The sequence below is a fragment of the Cryptomeria japonica genome, chromosome 7 (genome assembly GCF_030272615.1).
Source record: "Cryptomeria japonica chromosome 7, Sugi_1.0, whole genome shotgun sequence".
Lineage (NCBI taxonomy): Eukaryota > Viridiplantae > Streptophyta > Pinopsida > Cupressales > Cupressaceae > Cryptomeria > Cryptomeria japonica.
This window is the reverse complement of record NC_081411.1, coordinates 477,023,222-477,033,737: the sequence shown is the minus strand read 5'-3', so window position 1 is coordinate 477,033,737 and position 10,516 is coordinate 477,023,222.

Sequence of the window (10,516 nt, the reverse complement as noted above, 5' to 3'; positions counted from 1 at the left end):
TCGTGGGTACCTAGAGAACATCCTTCTCCAGCGTTGGAGAAAAGTAAGAAGAGGTTCCCTTGTTTTCTGTTGAGTATTACAAAGATCGATCATAGTCACAGGATGTCGAATGTTGTATGAGTATTGTTGTAAGAATAGTTGGATTAGTTCTTCGGATGTTTTTATTCCTTTGGGTAGACTTGAGAACCATTCCATTTCTTGACCCCCTAAACTCCTTGGGAAGAGACGCATAAGGTACATTTGATCGTGCATGAATTCCATACAAGCAGCACTAAATTCCCTAATGTGATCTTGAGGATCTAAGGTACCATCATATTTATCAAATTTTGGGATTTCCACCCATGAAGGGAATGGAGGCATGTGTAAATTATTGTCAAATGGGAAGGGACATATTGCTTCCAGAGAATATTGGTTTGGGGAATTGTCCTTATTCTTTATGTCTATTAGCTCTATTCGCAAAGCTATTAACTATTTGTGTACCATGAGTATAGGTGAGTCTTTCCTCTTAGTAACAAGTGTCTGAACATCATATCCAATAGGAAGTTTAGCACCTTGATTTGCTAGTTCTGAGAAATAGTCTTCCTTTTCTCGGAGCATGATAGCTTTCATCATTTTTCTAAAGTCTTTGTCTTTCTGACAGTCAAGGATATCTTTTTCTAGAGGTTCAGTAGCTTCATTAGTCTCACTTGATGATGAGGAGTCATTATGATTTTTAGGAATATTAAGGTTGTTTTTGTTTCCATCATTGTTTTCTGTCTCATGTATAGTGGGAGATTTTGGTTCATCAAAAAGCGGTCCGCCTGATGACGATGGTATGTCAGTGAGGGGATCCTTCATGTAGAATGGATTATCTTGATAAGTGAAGGTTTTCTCTTTGGCCTTTGTCTTACAAGAACTCCTAGTTTGATTAGGCATTTTTATGGATTAGTGTGACCTAGAGTTGTTTTGTGATGCAAAGGTCAAGATCAATTTCAGAACTAGTTTGTTCTATTTAGCATATTGTTTTGGGAGAAACAACTAAGATTTTGTCTGATTTCAGGAATGATCTATCCTGTCTAAGATGTTTTCCTGGGTTGATTCTAAAATTGTAACTAAGATTCAGTCTGATTCAGGAATGATAAATCCTATGTAAGATATTATCTAAGTGACTTGAGTTTGATAGGTAGTTTTGATTGAACTAGCTAAAGGGTGATCGACCAAATCGTGCAACAAAAAATGGCAGAGGTACACTATCTTGATCTGTTTTATGCTCAGGAAAATGATAACCAGTATTATGTTCGCTGTAGACTATGTTTTTGGCAATTTTGAATGTTCTATCTGACAAAACCAGAGACTCATACGACTGGGTTTCTGAATCGGATGACAATTTATAGTTACAGGACGACAGAATTTATGTTTCGTACAAGTTGCTGTCTTATACCATACGACTAATGGGCATGTGCAGGATGACAACAAACTGAGGTCAATTCTGTCTCGTACGAGATAGAATACAGGGCAAGATGATGAATGATTTAGACTCGTACGACAGAGAATTTGATATAGAACGACAATTGAGTAGATTTGTACGACACAAGACTAGTGCAGCATGATAAATTATCAGACTCGTACGACTGTTCATAGGGCAGAGACTAAAAATTCTGAGTTTTCTGACTGCTGAGCATGACCAACTAAGTATGACAAATTATGAGATGGACTGATTTTTGACTGGGATTGACTATTTTCTGACACGGATAGAGATTTGACTTAGGATAGACTAGTTTATGACATGGACAGAGTTTTGACTCACTGAGTTGTTTCTAGTCTTCACTGATTTTTGGTATTTCAATTTTTTTTTGTTTCAGGGATGAAAAGAACAGAAAACAAGTAGTATTTATAGTGACTCCAATCACAGCATGCAAACCCTAAGGAATTTGGTGAGGAAAGAAAACCTTTGCTTCTAGACTCAAGTACACACCTAATAGCTAATTAGAATATGGCCACTGAGTCTCACACAATGGATTCTCAACGCTGTATTATCTGACTCCAAACGCTAATGGGGGCACGAAATGACAAGTATCTTGGGAGAGTTACTATCTCTCTTGCACAAAGATTATCCCCCTTTCGAAGATGAACCGGGTAGCTTCTAATTTTAAATTGGATTTAGTCAGGGATCCATTCGGCTCGTCGAGGTATAAACTCAATTAAGAGGTCTCCCAGCCTTAAAAACCAAGGTTTAATATACCCGAAGGTACAGAGGAGAGCTATTCCCGAGCACTGCCGTTGACTTGATTTTCATCAAATCATGTTTATTTTATAGTGGGTTGGAGTACTTGGCGTCTAGCTGTTCCCACTTAGGTCATTCCCCTCACACCAGCCATAACGGCTTTAAGAGTTTTTCAACCCCTCGGGAGGGCAGGCTTGCTAAAGATGTACAAATCTCAAACAAAGAAAAAGCTTCAAGGGTCTAGATTTCTGATTGTCTAGAAAAAGACAAGAGCATACTCTCCTACCTCTCAGAATTTTCTAAAAAGCACAAAAGATAGATTTGTTCTTTAACGAGATAGCAAGTTAGGTTCCTAAAAAATGAATTTAAAGAATACACGATGTTTAGTTGATTCTCCTTAGGCAACTTGCAAAGACAACGAATTAGTAGTCATATTGTCTTTGTGTGACAAGCAATATTCTTCGACAAGCGTTCTGCAAAAACTAGTTAGACTGTGAAAAAATCTGAGATAGATAGATAAACAGTCAAGGTCAGTCATCAGAAATGAAAAATATGAAATTTTGCCTCTTTTACCAAAAAATACAGAATCGTACGATAGAGTCTCGACTCGTACGAGGCAGGAAACAGTACAGTACGAGACCAGATTGTTGATGATGTTGGATCATACAGAAGATGATTACTACTCATACGACAGAGTGTATGCTCGTACGACTGGCATGTCTACTCGTACGATAATATGTTTGTAATTCATGCGACACCTGCACTTTGTCATTTCAGCCTGTAAGAATTGTCGTACGAGATGTACGGATGAAAAACTGAAAAATCTGAAACCTGGAAAATAAGAAAAAATAAAGCAGTCAGTCTTGGAGGCCGAAGAAAAAAAAAAAATGTAGTCTTCGGGCCCCACGGTGGGTGCCAGAAATGTGTGTGTGAAAAAGTGAACCTGTAGCTGCAAGCACAACACTTCAATTAAGTCATTATATGCATGGTTAGTAATCAATAAGCATTAAGAAATAAACCATAGCAAAGCGACTAATTGCCTTCTAAAAGATGTGAGTATAAGATTGCTCTTAGATTTTTATAAGCAATACTAGTGACTAGACTACACCAAGATGAAGGATTTAATCTATATGATATTAAGCTATATGGATGCAAGATGGATGAGTAATTCAAGCAAATTCAAGCAATAATGCATGCAAGCAATAATGAATGTAAAATGGATGCAAGTAATCTAAAAATGCACAATGATTTCAATGACTCCAGAGCGAAATCAGCGTGATAATAATTTCCAAGCGTGTTCTCAAAAATCTCTAGGGTGAATTGGAATGTGAGCTGAAGACTGAATTTATAGAGAATTACAAAAAGCTCAATTTAGGATTAATTGAAAATAATTGAGAAATCAGATTGAGTTAACCTTGAGATATATTCCAATTATAGTTTAATTGAAATGCATTCAAATTAGAAGTCCAAGTTGCATTGGAAAATAATAATAAATTAATTCCATGCACCTCTGATAAAAATAGATAATTCTTCAATTTAATCAAGAAAAGAGTTTTCTTAATGCGACTGACCTTCTTTTTTTGAAAAGCTTTGAGTTCCAATTTTAGAGAATAATTCAACAAGTCAATTAAATTTCTTTTTTGATTTCAAGTTCTAAATTTAGAAAAAGAAATAATAGCTCAAGTTTGATTTCTCTCTCTCTTCAATTCTTTTTTGTTTTGACTTTTGTTTTGTTTCAATTCAACTCTTTGTAATAAATTAATCCTTTTGCATGATTGAATGGCAAATTTATTAATTAATTAAATATGCAAAGATATTTAATAAATTAAAATGGGATTATTGATCAAAATGATTATTCTTGAAATAATTCAATTAGTTAAATAAATATTTAATTAATATTGAGTGGTTGATTTGCCATGTGATTTTTGATAATTAAGGAATTAATAATGTGCTCAAGATTGATTTAATTGCCTTTGGTTAGGACCTTGGTGATGTTGTTGAGATTAGGGGCCCATGGTTTAGATGACCAATTTTAGGGTATTACAGATATGACCTCCATAAAGCATGTTTATCTACATTCCAAGAAGTCATTGAAAAAGGTCTATATATTGAAAAGGTTCTCATTGAGCATGGTACTATCAAGATATTTAAGGAAAATAGAGATGAAGCTAATGGAAAAGAAAAACCCCAATTTTGGAAGAAGAATAAGAACATTGTGAATGACAGGTTTGTTGGTGCAAATATGGTCAAACCGATGGTAATTTTTTTTGGTTCTAGTTCATATAATAATCAAATTAATACATAAATGTGTTAGCAAAAAAAATGAAAGAAAATTGAGAGGGGGGAGTGAATAAGTTTTCATCGGATTATCAAACTTAACCACAAATAAAAATCTGATAAAATGCAGCAACAAAAAGGATAAGCAAATTGATATCACAACACACAACACCAAGATTTTGATGTAGAAAACTCGGTTAAGGGAAAAACCATGGTGGAAACCTACCCACAATAAGATGATACTCTGCAGTAGTATGTGAAAATTATTACAATGAGGAATGAACCAACATTCAGGCACACTGCCTAGAGTTCAAAGCTCAAGATACAATAACCTGGAAGGATACAACCCTTAGGGAAGTCTCACTAAATTACAACAAGATTCAGACTACAATTCAAAAGGAATGAACTGCAATAATAGCATCTATTAATGCCTAATGACAGTTCTAGTTAAACACAATTGTCTTCTCTACACCAATCTCTGCTCAATACACCACACCAAAAGATGAATCCTTTTATTTGTACATACACCACTCTCTAATAATGTAGACACAGCCTCAATACCTAAATTACATGATTATATTGCTTATTTATAGAATTCATCAACCTTGAGTACAAGGTCAACCAAACCCTCAACTCATAATTACAAAATTACATCACATGATACAAAGATCGACCACTAGACCAATATAATGATATACATGATATAACATGGACCTAAATCAAATCTCCAAACATGCAACACCACCAAAAATCTCACCAAGATCAACCGCAACACACTACACCACCAAGAATACCACATAACACGAAGAACATCACCGGTTCAGCAAAATCACCAAAAACTTGCACAACGATCAATGCAGATCATCAAAACAAATAGGACACAAGTAGGAAACACTAGGAAGAATGTTAGAATCATCTACAAAAGCTACACCAACAACACTTATCAAATCTTCATTGATCAACATCTGAAACTCAAAAACATTTAAATAGTAGCAACTGTCACAAGGAAAGATAACTTGTGGAGCACCAAATCATGAACCATCTAAAATGAATATACACATGAACATCCCAAACAATCTCCCAAAATATCAACTAAATATCTGATCACACTGAAATATACCAGAGAAAATACTAAACTTGTAAAGCACTGACCAAATAAACCAAACTGCAAATTGGATCATATGATGTAATCAATTAAGCTTCTCGGATCACCAAAACCAATACAGAAAGATATAATGATAGTAGAAATACTCCATACACTGAACCATGATCCCAATAAACCAATCTACAATGGTGTTTGCAATAAATCTCAAGAATATGTTGATATCAATGACAACAACATATCCTAGCAGCAGCAATGCCCAACAATCTCCCCTTTTAGCATTGATGGCAACATATGTCCATTTGAAAAACAATCAATACAAAGACAGAAAACATCTCCAACAAACTCCCCCTAAGATTAAGCAGATAAAACACTTTTTCACATGCTTCTCTGTCCCTTTGACATCAATGACAAAGGTTCTCAAAATAGAAGACCAAATTCTTCCCCTTAGATAAACAAAGCAGCTCATCTGAACCACAAATAGACTACTCCACTAGAGGAGCAGTATAAACTCATTAATCCAAACAAAAAAGATAAGACTATGAAGTCCATAAGATTGATGCAACTCAATGCATCTAGTTCCCATCAGGAGGGGTGGATACCCCTAACTTGTCTCTCAAATAGACAAATGTATCTGTAGGCAAAGGCTTAGTGAAAATATCAGCAATTTGTTCCTTTGTAGACACATACTCTAGCTTCACTTCCCCTTCACTGAATTTTTCTCTCAAGAAATGATACTTGATTGATACACATTAACTCTTTAAATGTTGCACCAGATTCTTTGACATATTAATAGCATGGAATTATCACAATATGTGATAGTAGGCTCATCATAAATAACTCTAATATCGTTCAACATTTGCTTCATCCAAACTTCTTGAGTGCAATTACTAGCAATAGCAATGTACTTAGCTTTAGCAATGTATAAGGAAACTGAATCTTATTTCTTACTAGCCCATGAAACCAATTTCTTACCCAAAAGGAATGCACCACCAGAGGTACTCTTCTGGTCATCAACATCACTAGCCCATTCAGCATCAGTGTAAGCATATAACATGAAATCATCATTCCTCAAATACCACAAACCATAATCCATAGTTCCTTTCAAGTATTTGAATATCCTCTTTACAGCAATGACATGACTCTCTTTTAGATCAGCTTGATATCTAGCAGCCATGCACACAACATGCATAATGTCAGGTCTAGTATGAGACAAGTATAGCAGTCCACCAACCATAGATCTATATAAAGTCTAATTAGCTTTTGGAGATTCATTATTTTTAGATAATTTAGTAATTCCTTCACATATTTAGTATGAGATATAAAAATACCTTTTCCAGTGTGTGAAATCTGCAAACCTAAGAAAAATTTCATCTCAAATCATAGATGCAAGGAAAGCACAGTGCGGAAATGCTTTCCTAATGTCAATTAGTAGAGGAAATCATACAGAAATGTAGTTTAACACTTTTACAGGACGTTAAGAACAACATAGATAGAACACATAGAATTAACATAGAGACAGAACACCAAGAATTACGTGGGAAAACCCTTTCGAGAAAAAAACCCACCACCAACAATTCGACACTTTATTTCTAGTAAATAAATTTACAATAAAGTTTCAGCCTGCAACTATAGGTATTCATTCTCAAATTCACAAATTGGATATCAGTCACACATTATACCACCATAATTATCCAATGGCTTCATATACCAGATTGTCGACAGTTCATCTAAGCAACTGCACCAATGGTTTGAAGTCTAACCATCTGCCTACATCAATCTGCATTCATGGGAAACACAATATCCCACATGCACAAGGAAGTTGGGTCAATTTGTATTCATATGCACCAACAGGAACTTCTACTATGACCATGATCTCATCTTTTGGACTTCGGTTCAAAGCGAGCATCCGTGATCAGTCTCTACCCCATCAACCATTAGACAAACCACAAATACGTTGCTTCAATCTCCCGATGAACTAGTAGACAACTCCACTAATGTAGCTCCAAAACAGGTCGGCTCCATTGGCTCATTGGAATAACACTCCAATAGATACACCTGAGCTCCCGATGATACCCGATCACCAAAGGCGACTCCATCAGGTCATCAGCAAGATAACCAAACTGGCTACCCTGATCCCCAATACCAGCAAAGGTGGACTCATCGGGTATCGATGTAGCAACCAACCATGTCACCCTAATCACCGATAGCACTTAGTCAGTTTCATCAGGTCATCAAAAACACACCTGAACTGGTTACCCCAATCCCCGATAACACTGAAGTCAACCAAAGTGGATCCATCGGATATCAACGTAACTCCTAATAGACTCCTCCTGATAGCCGATGTCAACCTAATCACCTAAGGTGACTTCATCGGGTTTCAATAAAACACCGAACAAGTCCACCCGATAGCCGATGCTACCCCAATGACCGAAGACGACTTCGTCGGGTCATTGGGATAACTCCAAAACCTGCTTCTCAGAGCTTTGATACCTACTCCAATATGTCGAGTTCATCGGCAAAGGTTATACTGATAGATGTTCCATCAGGATAGGTTACTCTGATCATCTCGATCAGAAACTAGCACAATGTCAAGTGAATTCGAGGCACATATTTCCAACAAACTCCCACATGATGAGGAATTCACTGGACTGATTACCATTTCAGACATTACTGAGAATCACGGGTATCAAGACCCATAGAATTAGAACACCACTTGAACTTGTGAGTGCTCACCGGTTTCATGAAGGCGTCTGCAATATTTTCTAGAGTGTCTACCTTGTTAAGAATAACTTTTCCATATTCCACCATGTCACGAACAAAGTGATACTGAACATCAATATGCTTTAATCTGGCATGGAAAGTAGGATTCTTTGCTAGACATATAGTACTCTGACTGTCACTCCAAATTTCAACCTACCCTGCATCAAAACCAATATCTAAGCTCAAACACCTAAGTCAGATAGCTTCTCTACAAGCATGTGTGGCCACCATGTTTTCTACCTCTGTAGTGGACAAAGTGACTACAGGTTGTCCCTTGCTCATCCAACTGATTGTGCCACCATTCAGGATAAAGATATATCCACGAGTGGATCTCCTACTATCAATGTCTCCTACCCAATCAGAATCCACATATCCACAAACATTTAGAGTCCTCTTTGAATCAAATAAAATACCATGAAAACACAAGGCAAAGTCTAAAGTTCCCTTTAGATATCTAAAAACTCTCTTTACAACATCCTAATGCAGTCTTTCTGGGTTTGACATAAATCTACTTAGTACTCCCATTGGTTGGACAATGTCTGGTCTTGTACATACCATAGCATACATCAAGATCCCAATAGTATTTGCATAAGGGATGTTCTTCATGTCAGCAATCTCTTTTGGAGATTTTGGACTATCAAGTACAGACAGCTTAGCTCCCTGCAAGATGGGAACAACCTATGATTTACAGTCAGACATATGAAACTTGTCAAGAACATCGGTTATATACTTTCTCTGGCTAAGCCAAAGTTTTCTCTTAGATCTATCCCTTTTGATCTCTATTCCTAGAATGTAATTTGCTGCTCCTAAATCCTTCATTTCAAATTTCATAGATAGTTGAGATTTTAAAACTGAGATCATACCTTTTGTATTTCCTATGAACAACATGTCGTCTACATACAAAGCTATGATAAGAATCTTATCACCTTTAGTTTTGTAGTAAACACAATGATCAACTTTTGACCTCACAAATCCCAAGGACAAAACAAAAGTATCATACTTTTGATACCACATTCTAGGAGACTGTTTCAAACCATACAGAGACTTCTTGAATCTGCATACCAAATTTTTTTTACCTTTTTCCACAAAGTGCTCAGGCTAAGACATAGAAATTTCTTCTTCAAGATCACCATGAAGAAACGTTGTCTTTACATCCATCTACTCAATCTCCCAATCATATGCTGGTGCAAGTGACAAGAGAAATCTGATAGATGTCAGCTTAGCCATAGGAGAAAATATCTCTCCATAGTCAATACCTTCCTTTTGGAAATACCCCTTTGCAACCAATCTTGCTTTGTATTTGTCAATGCTACCATCTAGGCCATACTTCTTTTTGAATACCCACTTGTAGCCTACAGGCTTTCTTCCTTTAGGCAATCGCACCAAAACCAAAGTTCCATTTTTATCCAATGATGACATTTCATCATTCATGGCTTCCAACCAGGGATCTGAATCAAGCATCTTAATAGCTTCTTTGACAATCCTAGGCTCATCAGTATCTGCAAGTAAAGCATAAGCACAATTAATATTCAACATAGAGTGATTGTACTTATTAGGTGTATACCTATCAGGTTGCTGCCTCTCTCGAGTAGATCTTCTCAACTCTGGTGTTGAGGCTTCTTGAGGTTCAACAGGAGGCTCATCATCATGTTCTTCTTTAGAACTACTCAAACTTCTTGAACTCTCCTCATCTTTAGGTATCTCTGGAGATTCTTCCTTAGCTAGAGGAATTTGAACATCAGCTTCTCCTTTCTTTCCTATGTTATGATCTAGTGACATAGGTTTCAACTCATGAAAAATCACACTTCTGTTCTACATAACCTTACCAGTCACTGGATTCCAAAGTTTGTATCCTTTCACACCAACTCCATAGCCAATGAAGATACATTTCACATCTTTGTTATCTAGCTTAGATCTATTAACATCAGGCACATGAGCATATTCCTCTGCACAAAAAACAAAGGTGCCTTAAAGAAGGTTTCTTACCAAACCATGCTTCCATAGGTGTTTTGTCAACCAGTGTTGAAGTAGGAGAATGATTCAGCAGGTAACATGTTGTAGCAACTACTTCAACCTAGAATTTTTGTTCCAGCCCATCTTCACTCAACATGCTTGTTTCTTTCTCCATTAGAGACCGATTCAACATTTCAGCAATTCCATTTTGTTGTGGA